Here is a 15,697-nt window from a genome sequence, read left to right as displayed (position 1 = left end):
CATTTTTTCTCTTCGTTTTGTTAATATCTCCTACGGCTACGCAGTGAGAGGTTTATTCCATTGGAGAATGGGCCATTGACTGGAAAGATTGAGTGAATTCCGCTCCGAAGCGAGGTACTTCCGTGAACGCTACCGAGGCTCGTGTCGTGGAGCAGTATTGGTTTAAATTGCGGCAAGAACGTCTCATGAACTCTTTATGTGGCTTAAACGTACGGACCGTGAGTATCAGAACCCTCAATGAGAGGATAGATATCCTTATCCATTCGAAAGAAATATCAATAGTGGAATAAATTCTTTAGAGTTGAAATTTTGAAATAGATATAGTGAAGGCAGTAAGAGTTTCTCACTTTAAATGCACCGTATTACAGCATGTTCCATTACAAATTTTGAATGAAGGACCATGCGTAAATAAATTGGAGTGTTGTGATTCTACGATCACGTACTATCAAGGAGGTTACAAAAAAGAAGCAACTGTATAATCGTAACTGGAATGCTAAATACTAAAATGCTATTTATATGTGGTACAAGTTCTCTCAGAAGTTATTTGTTCAGAAATTCAAGAAAAACATGACTTTTAATTATACTTATTTAGGTTATCTAAAATTTTCTGTATATGTAAAGTACCTTTAAATTGTTGAATATATCAAGATGTAACTGAGAGTTTTAGTATTTTCTATCTTAATTTGTAGCCTGAGTCAACTTCTAAGATTAATTGATTCTAACATCCTCTTCTGAGATTGAGTTTCCAATTAAATTGGTTGAAGAATCATATATCACATCCTTCCACTATCCCGTAACCACAAGTTTCAGTCTACACGTGGAGTAGCTCAGTAAACTTGTGCTATAAGCTGGTAAATATTTTGCGAAACAAGGTGTAAATTTTCTTCTTTCATGAGTCCCCCTCTGTTTTCATGTAAGTAGCGAGTAAATATTGAAGATAAAAATCCCAATTTCTCATTTTAGGAGGAGGAAAACATGTGGTAAATGTGCGATTAATAATTAGGGTTGGCCCTTGCGGGAAATGAATAAACAAATTGTAAAATACTAATGTGATTTATTGCAGCAAGAGCGACCGCTTTGACAGGAAAATTGGTATAAATAAAAAAATAATTGATATAAAAAGATATGAAATTGTGGAAAAAAGTCATTGTTTTCGCAATAAATGTAGTTAAGTATTTAATAAGCATTCCAACCCCTGGACGTGGAAGTGATAATAATAACTTTTTTGCGTTTTTCATTAATTAAACCAAACACAAAAATGACAATTAAATAAGACTACACGCTCAGAAATGTGGGATGAAAGTAAATGCAATTAGAGGCTGTATATTGACGCAAAGCTTTCTGATACTCATGTTGTGGAGACTAAAAAAATACCCTTAAGTATCTTCAACCAGAAATGAATTTATCGTAAAAACCCAAGATTTTTGTGTTTTTTCAGATAAGTTTACATACCTTCTTTGATAGATGATTTCAGAATTTTATTTCAAAATTACAATTGTATCAACTTAAAAGTCAATCCGACGGAGTTACGCCGATAACTGCGGATGCACTTATCACGGAATGCACATTTCATTCGCAAGAATATACCAATCCTGAAAATGTGCCCATAATACCATTAGTGATATCAGGAAAGGAGTAAGAGTAAGTAAACGAGTAAGGCCTGATTATGTATCAATACATAATGAAGCCTCAGCATTTCAGGGGAGAGCGGCTGACGCATGGAGAGATAGAGGAGAGAGCACGTGGGAGGGATAAAATTCATTTTGGTCAAGGGTAAATCCTTGTGGAAAGGAGATGGAGACGAACGGAGGAGGAGTAATGTGATTCAAGCGAGAAGGACGCAAATATGTACAGAGGCTAGGATGGGGGAATGGTCCGATTGTGATACGGCGAAGGCTTTCTTCAGTAAAAGACCCCCCCCCCACACCGGCGTCGGAGGTGAGGGGTGAATGCAAGGTTTTCAAATCCTCGAAGAAGGGAAAAGGAGGAGATGTGAGCGGGGTTTACCCTGGTGAGGGGTAGCGGGTAGGACGGGGATAAGGGAGGAAAAGAACCCAGAGAAGGCGGGCGCACAGGATGGATGAATTTCCACGGTCCCCATGGGATATGGCTGCTAAAAATAAGGAAAAAAGGAAGATTCTTCCTCGGGCCGTTTTCCGAAAAGCGTTACCATGGAGTGGAGGATGAGAAGAGGTCAGGGAGAAGTGATGAGCGGTGGGAGCAAAGGAAGAGGAAAACGGGAAAGGAGTCATGAGGGAAGGATGGGGCGTCGTGTGTTTAAAAGCGGATAAGGGAGTGAGGAAGTGATTAAATGGCAGAGGCAGTTAGCGTGTCGAGGAAAAAAAGGAAAGACTTGAAGGAAGATTGGGAAGAGATGGAATAAGGGTAGGGCCGTAAAGAGGAGTGAGGGGGGACACTATGAAAGGTGTAGGGTGTGGTGGATTGGGGGCAAGGTGGATGACTTCTGCGATAAGGCCAACCACCGTCCTCCTCCCGCGAGTGTCGTGGCTAAAAAATCATAATTTCTGAGGAATGCTTAGACCCGCACACGGCGAAAACTTTCCCCTGATGTGCTGAGCTACGAAAGTCAGCCTCCTACCCATCCTTGCTAGGGCCGCCGCTGAAATTCCACAATTTTTCTGAAAATAGAAGTCTCCTCGTGGGCGTTTCAGTTCCCAGGATAGAAAGGCCGGCGTTCGCTAGCGTTCAAAAAAGTTACATAATTTGGCGTAAAATCCTTGTCGTGCGAAATACCCGTCATTCAACGTATTGGCTAAATTAGAACTGGGCCATTCATTAACCGGTGTACAGTCATCATTCAGCATCAAATTGCTATTATATTAAAAAAAAAAAGACTGACTGGTGGTTGCCGTCACTGGGGAAAGGATGCCAGTGGCACGAGGTCTATCCTGGACGAAATGATTAAAGAGGGAAGATGGAAAATGAGGGAATGAGACGAAATATGTGACTGAATTGTGAATGGATAATCATTGTATATTAAAGAGAAAAAGGTAGGGAGAAATAATTGTGAGAATGAACGGAATATACATACGAGTGTACAACCCTTTTCTTTTCTAAATGTTGTTAAAAAAGGTTTATTTCTTGTGTAAATGTTAAAAACTTCCCTCCATAAAATTTGCATTGCAATGAAAATATAAATGTATGCATTTTTGTAGCTACAGTGTTACAGTATACAACTTATATGTATTTCAAATGAAATCGGGAAAAGTAGACAGAACATTGGATAGAAGAATTACTGCAGCAAATTATGTATTTTCAAAGAATAGTATTAACGATTTTGACATCAAGGGCATTAGAGCAATCATAAGAGCATAAATATGAAGGTATATATACGTAGTATAAACATGTTTGCGCCAAATAATTCCATTTAATAATCTAAAACACAATGCTGATTGACATATATTTGTAAGAACAAGCGTATTAAAAAGTCGTGAATACTTACATAATATAAGGAATTGAGTGAAGAAAGACGTTTTTGGAAATTTTCAATTAAATAAGTAAATGAATATTAAACAAACTGAGACTTACTGTGATGTTTAAGGCTTCTATGACGTGCATTTCTTGATAATTTGCAAAAGATCAGGACATAGTATACATTTTTAAAAGCCCAAAAGTATTGGGTAGAAGAAACGGAAGGAACTTAATGTTAAAAAGATATGAATGATTTTTAAAAGTTTTTTGAAAGTTCTATCTAAAATAGTTTTTACTAATGGAAGACATTTTAAAAGCGGTTTATGAAACAAAAAGACGCATTGGCACTTTGTATCTATTTTCGGTTCGAAATTATTATTTCGTTATAAGAAGATGGCTTTCAAATGGTAGCCTGTTGCTTAAGACGGACTTATTTTTATGGTCATTTATGAAACGCTATTCATAAGGTACCCCGATATTTTACAAAAATGTGGAACAATGGAAGTATTACCTGAGCTTTTCAGATTTCATCCTAACAAAGTACGAGTACTTTATGAAAGCACTAATTAACTTTGTATACGTATCATTTAACAGCAATTCTGTTATGAGTTCCCTGGGGAAAGAAGATACTTCTTCTAATTTCAGAGATCCTTAGGAGACTCAAAGAGCTGAAAAACACATAAAAAGGCATGTAAACACTAGCCTTATTTGCACACAGTGAGGTAATGCAAATTACAAAAAGTGACTACAAACCTTACTTAAGCTGAATTTTATTGACTAGGTAATAGTGACTTTTCACTATTTGAAATTTAGCAATGCCTAATTGCTGAGGGTTTCAGTTCAAAGCAAATTACACAGATATTCTTTCAGAATTGCTGATATTTTTAAGCGCCACATTTGAATTAATCATGCATCAAAGAACTCGAGAAATCATTTCTTTTGAATATCTGTGATTCCACTTGTTCATCTTACATTTTTTCTTTTGCAATTTGCAAGAGTTGATCGAGATTAATTACCCCATCATCACGACACTTACTCTATTATTTAAAAATCTCCACAAACATTATTCAAGGAGAATATTGTATTTTCCAAGGTAAATTTTTTTCGAATAAGTTGCTTGATTAAGTGCGAGATATCTTTTTCATTTCAGTGTAAGTGTAACTCTATACACCCTCAAAATTATCTTAATATTCACTCAAATGGTACACCTAGCTACTATTAACTCTTCCCATTAATCATTAACAAATATATCTCCGACTTTAATCTTGGTTAGACAATATTTTCACTTAAAATATCCATAATAATTGCTTGTGAGCACATCCTTATAGTCTTGCTTAGTTAACCCTCTAAGGACAGTGCATTCATGAGTTTACCAAAACCAGTCCTAGAATTCGATTACCCTCGACGGCTCCAATTTTCCCTGTTGTTTCCCCCTCTGCTTAGGTATCTTCTGGAAAATATTTCAAGTGATTCATGCACATCATCTGCCGCATGGGACTTGCAAACGGAAGAGTAAGTTGAGGATCTCGCGGAAGCATGCCGTAACAAGTTAATGTTCAATACCCTCTTCTCTCCTGTGTAGACTGCTGAACAGTTGTAAGATAGGCTTAGTTGCTATTAAATTCTAATGGTAGCAAAGTTTTCGTCCATCTGGCTCATAAGTTTTGTGCTTATAGCCTTATATTATAACTTTACTAATGTAGTGGTTTTTTCATTGACTTTTAATCTTGACTTGAAACCAATGATAAAATTCAGCATATAATTCAATCAAAGAGTTTTATGACTCAAAGTTTGCAAATAATTAATCGATCATTGAAATTAAGGAAGGATAAAATGGGTTTGGGTGGAAGTCGAAAAAAATTCAAATACCTGCGGGAGATGTGGTGACAGCCGCTTATAGCGGACCCAACCACTTGATATGCATTAAAATGAAGGATTTCAGTGAAAACATCATTCGCGGTCGGACCAGCTCAGGGTAAATGATTTTTAAACTTGTTAAACTGTAAAATTTTAAATTTTAAATTGTTACATTTTAAAGGATATTGTAGGGTTTAGAAAAAAATTCTGTTTTTTTTATATGCATGTGAAAATCTATTAGAGAAGTTTCAACTAATGTTGTTAATATTTTAAATTGTAAATTTTATTTTCTCCTCAAGATAACACTTACGATTTACATGTATTATCTTAATTGCCTTTATTTACCTTAGTCCTTGGCAAAATAATAACACGATGGTCGATGAAATTATTTTTGTGGCGTTATTTTTATAATTGTAAATGAATTATCATTATATATCTGTCCAAGATTTCCACGGAAGTATTTTTCACCATTATTATTATTCGTGATTTTATGCATTTATTTGTATAAAAATGCTTTCGCTTTCATATGAGAGCATTTCGAGCAGATTAAACAAACGCTTGAATCATTATGGTGACTAATTTAAAGTCATGAATATTTTACATTCTTTTGCTGTAGCAAAAACTAAAACTTAGAAAAAATTAGGAAAAATATATTGCTATTAATTATTCATTTATATTTATACCTGATAAGTTAAAAGTGGAAGTGATACTTAAGCTAGGTAAGGAATCTCTACCAAGCTTATTAAATTTAAAGAATATTAGTATGGTATAAAAAAGTAAAATCAAGGAATCTGGTCTATTTGTGTGCATGTGCTAAAATAGCAACCGTTCTAAAGGAAAAATGAAAAATGTAAAGGAGGAATATATAGTGCAGAGTATTTCAAGCATGAAAGGAAAGAGGAAAATGTAAACAACCTATCTCCGGCCTGGAATTATCCTAATAGCTCAATGTTCATCTTACCAATTAATTAGCAAGCAAATGCTTACCTATGTAACGTACTTTACTTTATTTTTAAACTGCCCACTTATTTTGACAGACTCTCTATTTACTCTCTAATTTATCATTAAGCAACATATTTCATCAATTACTCCTTTTACACGAAATATTTTGAAATAATTTAAAACATTATGGCCATTCTTGTTTTGATATCTTTTCAATTATGCTTACAATATGTTTACATAGTCACTCTTATTCTCAGTAAAAATCCGAAGAGAACATTTGATTTTAAGTACAAAGAGTAGTAAATGAAACCTTTATTTTTATCAAATGAACAGAGGTGATAATTGCTCAAAACTGTTATTACCCTTAGTTCAAATAAAAAAGACTTCAGGCATGGAGTAGGACATAGGAGTACATTCCGTTTTTAAGAGAATGAATTTATCTGAACAATTTTTCCTGGTGAATAATTAAAGGAAAATAACTCAAAGGGAAATTGCTACCATGCATTATGTTATCTGTAAGTATTATATACAAGGGAGACAATTTCGCGGGGTCAGAATATTGGTCTTTGGAAAAGCTAATGTCATGCTCGTGTAAGGTAGTGCTCTTAATCCTAAGCTCGTTTGATATTTCGATTGCATTGGTAATTTGGGCAGCAAAATCCGTACCGCGCATTGCAGAACGCTAGGAGAAAGTAATGTACAGATGTATGCGCTCGTAATTAGAGTAATTTTTTAAGAAAATGATATGGATTGGTCGAGAGATTCAGCGTTGATTAAAATACTGAATTTCCATTAATTTTTAAAAGGCTACCCAGACTCTAACTCAATCCGTTTAATCTGAAGTCAAAGAAATTGTCGAATTTTCCAAGTACTCGCATTGTGGGTACTATCAGAAGTGAAAACAGATTTTCTTTTAAAATAAGTTGAATTACTATTAACATAGACATGCATCATAGATTTATATTGCATTTTTCACACAACAGTCGAATACAATGCCATTGTTACTCCGATTATGACACGCGGTTGGATGACGAAAATATATGATCTCGACCCAACGTTAAGTTACTCTACGGTGCACCAAAAGTATTCATTAGCAGGATGCTTTCTGTTCGGCATTGATCTTCGAACGGTAAAGTTCGACTTTTACTTATTTAAATTTGGTTTTGTTTGCAAAGAAACGCCTTTTTACATTTTCTATAGTGGAAATACTCTGCCTGGGTGTTTTCCATTTTTCCTTGCGAAATATAGTCGCACGCATTATTTTGCCTTTTATGCAATTTACATACATATTTTTTAGCAAAAATGTTCTTTCATTAACTTATTCAAAAAATTATTTTTTTAAATCTGCCATATGCTTTATTTTCCATTTCCTAAATGTTATTTCCGCTGTTTTCACAATAACAGAACTCGCGTAATTCTTTCCAGAATTGCATACCGTTATATTGTTTTTCACCTAAAAATATTATGAGTTTTTGGTAGCTGTGGGTTCTGTTTTATATGTTTTAGAGTATTCATTTAGGTGAATTCCAATTTTTGTGTAATATTTTGACTCCAACCCAATTTGCATATGATAATTTTTTTGTGCACGATTATAATAGATGTGATTTTAATACGATATACTATTACCTGTTTCTCCAATTCCTTTCCGATGAATATCATTTTCCACATTATTTCCTCTTCTTTCTATGATTCCATGGAATATTTCCTTATTACTCCCTGCAAAAGATTGAATGTGGTCTTTAATACCTTTTTCTCTTTCCCATTTTTCAGGTTTCCTTCCGGCCCCTTGCCGAGAGGAGGAGAGGCGTAGTCCACGGGTGCTGGCGCCCCAAACACTCCCTTCTTCCACTCACCCACTCTCAGCAACACCACGAGGGATTCCGTCCCCCGCATATTTAAGGAAGTCGTAATCCCTCCTCGATTCCCGACAAGAATGATATAGGCTCTCCCTTTCCGCCGCTCCTTCTTTGCTCCTCTTCACGCTTCTCCCAATCTTACTTCCCCCTTTGCAGAAGCTCTGCGCCACCTCCGACTCCTCCTTTCCGGCGACCGCAAGACTAAACCCCGCGTAATGCAGAAAAACACCTTTGAAGGGGCTAAGGGAGAGATTCATCTTCCGCTCCCCTTTTTCCGGATGCCAATAGCAAGCGCGTTAAGTTGTTTGTGAAGGATGGGAGAAGAAAGATGGCGCTCGAAGTTGAGGCAAGAAAGAAGGAACTCTCCAGGAAGCCGAATAGTCCCGAGAGGGGAGGAACGCCACGCATTAGAAGAACCGACGAAGGCCGAAGGTCGTGGCTTTAATCAAGATTAGGCTCTCTTCTTGGTTACTGGTAGGGTGAGGGAGTGAGACTCGGGCGTGCAGTGAGTGAGTAGTTAAAAATCATGCGCCGTTAAGACCAGTAGCAAACTCATGAGCTGAATTGGTGACACCAGCCTGGGAGGAAAAAGTTTCTCCAGCGTGAGGTGTTCGAATAAAAACTTTAGTGATTCCACTGATTACATTAAACCCGTGGTTCAGCAACTCTTTTCCACCACCCAGGTTAAAGATGAAGTCTTTAGTGCTCCATACTACTTCATGTACCAGGATATCTGTCCACGTACATGAGACTGCGTCTAAAAGGAAGAGAATGGTTTGAGCTCTTCAACCCCATTTGCGTAATTATAAATGAGCGTGATGGTTGAATGGGAATGCGTTTTAATCATCGAAAAATAAAATCTGTTGACAATCATATTTATACTCTTGAGCCTATCGAATGCGAAAAATGCTGTTCCGAAGGAAGACATAACCAGCGGTATAACCATGTAATCATACTGGATTTTTGCGAGAGTGTTATATTATATCTGTTTGCTGTAAATGAAGGATTTAATTTGAATATAACGTAAACTAATAAGAGTTAATTGGTAAAAGTTAAATAGCTTCGTGAATAATTTAATTTAGGTTGGCACTTTACCGACCGGAAGACGATACAATTGTAAATGCAAAAAGGGGGAATGGAAATTGATTCTAAACTAGTAGAGATTGCAATCTCTAGACTCGTATGACTCTTTTAAACCCATCCATTCCTAACGTTTAAAAGTCGATGTTTAAAAAGTGATTCGCATCTTTATAAGCAACGTAACCTGTTTTTTTAATGCCTCTACGTTTGCGTGTGCATCTTTGTGTCTGTCCCGAGCTTTGTATAAAAAGCCAAAGGAAGTTTTCGGGCACCCGTCCTCCCTTATAGAATCCACACAGCCGTGGGGGACACTTGAACCTCCCCTCTCATCACGTATCGCCTCAGCGTTCTGACCCGGATTCTCGAGGACCGGGGTCGAATCAAGGACGGAATGGCTTCTTTCTCCTCACCGCGGGCCAATGCGACTCCAAACCACAGATCACCAGCGATCACCGTCTTGCTTGCCACGCTGATTTTGACGTTCTGCGTTGCCAATGGGGAGCAAGGTAGGTACTCTTTATTCTTTCTTTTTGTTTCTATGCCGATTTTGATTTCACAAAATTGGACTGTGAGAATATCTCTCAAGATATACCTTAATATGCATTCATGTTATCAAACCGGGGTTAATTTAATTTTGTGGTTGAAACTCCATTGTTTTCGGATGTAGATGACTAAGTTTGTACAACCTTCACTTAGGTGTTGACACATATGGCGCTCAGCTGAAGTAACGAGCACCAAGCATTACTGAGTAAAGATGAAATGATCGTCCATCGATTTAGTTGCGAAAGATTTATCATTTTACAATGCTATTTTGAAATAATGTAATAGCAATTCTAAAACCCGTAAAAATAATGATTTAAGAAGAATCGGAACCAAATAAGGCATCATAATTAAAGCATAGGCGATTTATAAGTATTTTTTTTAACATTAGTGTATGTACCTATGAAATGTATTATTATTTACCAGCAAACTTTATTGCGATTGGCATGAAAATACAGGAGTTGCCAGGTAGCGGAGATGTCTTTTCTTAACCTGATGACCCTTTTTCGGAGTCTTTCCAGCACACCCATGTAGTAGGCAGCGTTAACTTATGGACCACACCTTTACAGTCGAAAAAGACAATGAGCATTGCTTTCACTTTTGATACGCTCATTCTTGCCTTTTTGGGCTTGGAGGACTGGTCTGTGTGCCATTTGCAGCATTGACTTTTTGTTTTTGGGTAGAATTCAAAAACCCAGGTTTCATCACCAATGATACGTTTTCCATACAAAAAAGGTTAATTTACAATATGTTGCAAAAGTTCACTTAAATTTCCGCTCGGTTGGTCTTTCGTCAAACGGTCGGCGCACAGAGTTCTACAATAACTAACATCCTGCCGCTTTCATAGATTGGAGAGCACTGAGACTGGTTTTTCGGCAAAGTTCTGCGTTTCCCCCACCAACTTCAAAAGGTTTCATCTCACTCAAACTAATTGGTGGCGACGTGGGAAATTTAATTGCGTTACATTTGGAACGTACTCCATAGTATTAGTCAAATTACTCCTACGTTTCCTTTTAAAGTATTTTAAATTTTCATCCTTTTTCTTTTCGTTTTGATTTTATTTATTTCCTCATTAAAACCTCCATTTCTAGTTTCTCGCTAACCGAAATCGTTATACTTCTATTTATTTCTTTAAGAGTAGGTGTCAATGAAGAATTTGATTTCAATAGAAGTTGCACTAATAAAAACAAAAATGTTGATTTGAAATAGCTAAATAGTTTGGTAGATTTAATTTATCTCTCTATTTGCAAACTTTATGCATCTGAATATTTACACATATTATGATACCCTTAAAAATTTCAAATGCCTTCGAAGGTTTTTTTCTGAAGACAATATCGAACTCAAAAATTCCTCTATTTAAATGAAACTCTAAGGTCTGTTTTTAAGATAAAATTTAACATAATTGCTTGCTTTATAGAGGATATAATAGAATAGGTTCAATTTTTTGATTTACACAATATTATTTTCATACAGGTTGGAATTTCTTAGTTTTATCATATCTACAATCATTTCCTTCCTGTTACCTAACATACTGCTTTTTAGTCGATTTCATAGGTTTTTCAATAACGTTCTCCTCTGTAGATAAGCATTTGTTTTGGTCAAGCGAACACTCCAAGGGTTAAATAAGCATTGGAATATCAAATCTGTCTAATTTAATTAAATTATGAAAAAGCAATGCATTCAGCCATGTTAAAACAAGTAATTGATTGGAAAGGATAAATTGAGCTTCTTACGGTTCTTTCTAAGACTGACTATATTAAATAATATTTCCTTGAGCCATTCAGGGAAGCGCGAAAGTGTGTCCCTTCCGTTAGCATTTAAAATCCTAGGAATATAAAGAAACCAACTTCAGTTTTAGAGGAAACTCTTTAATAAGTTGGCCATAAATGCTGCTCACATATATTTATTTACTCATATTGATTAACGAGTCTAATCACTCTCTAAAATGGTATCTTCCTATGGATATATTTAAGACTCTAACATATTGGTTTAAAAGTGCATTTTAGTTCCACCTTCAAAACGTTACTTCAATGCGTCCGTTTCTTCTCTTAAGAGTATACAGACGTGATACCGCAACATCTGCCTTGGGTGAATTCCACTATAGTATTTATTCAGTATTTTTCTGAAATACATTAAATGTTAAGGTGGTTTATTTTTACGTTTTTTTGGTTACCTGTTTTCTCAGAAATTTTCTATCCTTTTTCCATTCACATTACGGTTCCTAAGCGCCTAAGTAATCGCAGTGAGTCGTTCTTCCTGGCCATTTACTCTGTCTTTGTATGAGCGACAGTTTCATCTCACTTCATGTCATCGGAATGATGCCAAAATGTTTCAGGGTCAAGTCTAGAGAATTAGCGAATCAAACCTGGAAAGGGACGTATCCTAATTATCCTAAAAGGACAGCCACTCATTTATTATTAAATGTAAATTACTTAAATTAAATCCATCTGATAAAAGTTGTAACCATATAAACTTCTTTATTTTCTGTTTACCACTTCATTTAATGGACACGACAAATGTGGCCGGGCTTTAATAATAACTTTTCAAAAACCCATTTGGTGCACATTATGTTACGCCCCAGGATTGTGAAGTTAACACGAGAATATAAGACCATTTATCTATCTTAATGAATGCACGCACTTGTCGCACTTCTAATTGCAAAGCTTAAAGAGTCTACATTGCAGCTTGGAATATCAGGTCAATATATTTTTGCCAATATTGTAACCTTTTTGAATGAAGCACAGGAGTAAAGAAGTTGTCCCTAGCCGCTCATACGGGAAAAAATCATAGCGAAAGATGGAATAACTTTGATGAGATTTTATTCATTATGCAATATATATAAATTTTGAATATAGTAATGGAAAAACTCAATCTTTTAATTTGGTAATATACTAATCGTATTTATTTCCTTGCCAATATCAATTTATGCTAAATAATCACTTAAACGTTTTATCTATTAAAAAAGGGTAATTTTTATTTTATCCCATTGAAAAACTTAATAATGATGAAGATAATGATGATGGGGATAGCTCTTTAAAGCAGCGGATAAATGATTTCATTTTATTATTTTGACAAAAACTTTTATCCCTTCCTTATTTATTTTCATCGCATCAACTGATTTCTTACACCAAAGCCCTACGATCTCAATTGGTATACTACATTGTGTTTGTCTCAGTCCGATGACCTTTAAGATTAATCAAGAGGTCAAACACTGACCCCAGGCGTAACATTTACGACACCGGATGCATGCAAGAGGAGTGAGAATGTTTGTAGAGAATGTTTTGGTAGTGCGACAAATATGCAAGGTCTTGTCTCAGGTAGGAAGTTAGTAGGGAGAGAAGGACATGTAAAGGACTGGAATTCGCCTTTCGGTGGGTGGTTGATGGACTCGGAGGCGTTTGCTACGCTCTGTCCAATGTGCTCAAAGGAGCCTTTGAAATGCTAAGGGGAACTATTAAGTGGAGAATATCTAAGATTCTGCCCTCGGAAAATAAGCTGAACCGTCATAAAGAAGCATTGAAGCTTCAAAAGTAAGGTGAAATTACCATTACCATTCCATTCATAAAATATTTAGCTGGCATCACTAGTGATTTCATCGCAAATAAAGTCCTCAGCGTACATAATATTGAAAATAAACCCTCACCGAAATCCTTAATAAATTAAAGTTGCGTGATCGATTACGGTCCGTGAATCACGATTAAGTACTTGCCACAAAGGCCTAAAAACACATTATTGGAAACGGGCAATTGTATTTGAAATAGATTATCACCTCTCCAACATTTCGTCAAGAATTACGAAAATTTATCTCAATTCCTTGAGTTTATCTTTCCGCGTCATCGGAAAGAGATAAATTACCGTCCATTCGGTGGAGATTCAATCCGCCAAGTCCATTTAAAGCTCTTAATATCCTAACGACAATGGCCCTTTTATTTCTCTTGGAATTCGTCGAACGTCCTTGATTCTCTCTCATTTATTTACCATTAAACATTACATCAGAATATGCCCATCAGTTACATTCTCCCTCTTTAACAGTGTCATTATCAATTCATCCGTGTTTTCGTAATATGCGACCTTGTTACTCTTTATATTTATACTCAAAGTTACTCTTTATATTTAGAAACTTTTAGTACAACAAATATGCGCAAGTATTATATGAATAAGTATTTCTCAAGCAATACTTATTCATCAACGTACTGGCAATAAAATAAACGTGAATTAATTTAAATTAAGTTTTAGGGTCCCACGATGATAGACTATTCTCCAGAGATGCGTTTTATCATCCGGTGAAATTTATATTATTCCTGAGCGAGGACAAAAAATATAAAAAGTTTTTGATCTTTAAATCCATCATATATATGCTATCATATATATCATTTAAGTGCAAAAACCTGCGTTACTTGTCGAATAGTGTTATAATAAGTTGTAACGAGTAATTCTTCTTTTCGTTTCCGGCTTCGAACCTGCTTGCTCAAACTGCAATATGATAATTTTAACCCATTCCACCCGAGGGAGGAATTATTACTGCTTTGCATGAAATACTTAAATGCAAGAAATTGGCAACATTATGTTATAGCGAAGTAAATTGACGATAGGGAAAAAAGTTAACTGAAACAGCATATGGTGACTTGCCAGATCCCAGGCTGCGCATTTGTAATTCGTCTGTACTCTCTGTAGGGACTTCACATTTCACGTTTTGTTGCCCTGTCTCTGCTCGGAATTGAAAGAGGTTTTGGCACTCGGAAACATTGGAGAGAGCATCCTTAGTTTCATGGAGAGTCTTTGTAAGTGAAATGCTCCTCTTCTCTCCTCACAACCTCCTTACCAAATGACGAATCGTTTACCCAGCCGTGATAAACTAGCCGGAACCCCATTTTTTTTATTCCTTTATCAATGGGGTTCTCGTCGGACGGAGGAAAATCCGGAGAGAGAAGCGAAGTGAGTTACAGAAGAGGGAACGAGTTTGCGAGTGATTGAGATTTTGGATTAGAAGCGGGGACGGGGCGGGGATAGGAAAAGAGATGTTGAGGCATTCAAACCGTTGAGAGCAAAATCTTCGTCGAGGCCGAGGCAATGGGCGAGAGGGCAGAAAAATAGACAGCGAAACAACTTTTTATTGGAAACGAGTTGAGATTTTCGGTTTCCTGATTTTGGATTAAATCTTGATTCCAGGGAAACGGAAAGAGTTCTTGTGAAACTGCAAGAAGATATGAGAAAGGAATTAACAAGTAATGATAAAAAATGTCACAAGCAGTGATATTGTTCAACCTTTTATTGGTTTTCTGGCATTATTAGTGAACACACTGTCTTGCTAAGATTAAATCCACATAAGTGAAAGAGAAGGGTACATGAGACATTTTAGGTTAATATAAATCAATGTCTAAATAAGTAGTTATATCAGTTGTCACATAGGTTAATTTAGTTCCTCAGGTATATAAGTTTTTCAAATACAATTTTTAATTTTTAAAGAAATGATGTATATAAGTGCGCAAATTTTCTCTTTCCTCTTCACCTGTTCTACACTGGAGGTTTTGATGTCTTATATCATTGACACTTTCAGTTATTGTGATTATTAATGGCATGGTACTTTTTGTGTCAAATTATGAATGAATGAAATCAGAAATTCAATGGTTTATATAATATTTTTACCATGATGTTAAATTTAAATTGAAAAAAGAATAAAACTGGTTCTTAAAAATATGGGAAAATAGATTGAACGACGATATAAGTAGTAAAACTATTCACAAGTGAAAAACGATGGTTCTTTTTAATTCAAGAACAATGATTCAACTCAATTCAAATCGATTAGTTCATTGAGTTTTCAACTGAGTTTATCTTGGCGAAAATATAAACAACATTAATCAAGCATGAACAAGAGGTTAGTAGACATTATTTTTATTTCATAAATTTCCTGTATTTTCTAATTCAGTTGTCTACACGTCCATTTCTGAGGGTTCAAAAGTGCTAAATTCTCCTTCTTTTGGTTTCTTTTG

This window comes from Hetaerina americana, unplaced genomic scaffold, assembly GCF_022747635.1.
Source record: "Hetaerina americana unplaced genomic scaffold, ioHetAmer1.1.p SCAF_4, whole genome shotgun sequence".
Classification (NCBI taxonomy): domain Eukaryota; kingdom Metazoa; phylum Arthropoda; class Insecta; order Odonata; family Calopterygidae; genus Hetaerina; species Hetaerina americana.
Note: the sequence above shows the minus strand (reverse complement) of the source record.